The sequence below is a fragment of the Plasmodium gaboni genome, chromosome 11, assembly GCF_001602025.1.
Source record: "Plasmodium gaboni strain SY75 chromosome 11, whole genome shotgun sequence".
Taxonomy (NCBI): domain Eukaryota; phylum Apicomplexa; class Aconoidasida; order Haemosporida; family Plasmodiidae; genus Plasmodium; species Plasmodium gaboni.
Window position 1 is genome coordinate 411,989 of NC_031491.1, and position 271 is coordinate 412,259.

Sequence of the window (271 nt, forward strand, 5' to 3'; positions counted from 1 at the left end):
ACACAATTCTTCTTTATATGTATTAGGACTATATATATAATATAATATGAAACGTATACAAATATAAGCTGTATTATTATTGGTATATATATTAATTTGTTAAATAAGAACAGCACAAATGAAAAAAAAGAAAACCAAACAAAATATATATGTATATATAATATAACATTTATTATAATTTTTCTCTTTTTTTTTTTTTTTTTTTTTTTTCCAGCTAGCCATTTTTTTAAGTCCTATTTTATAATTATACATTTTTAAGATATTGTTGTTT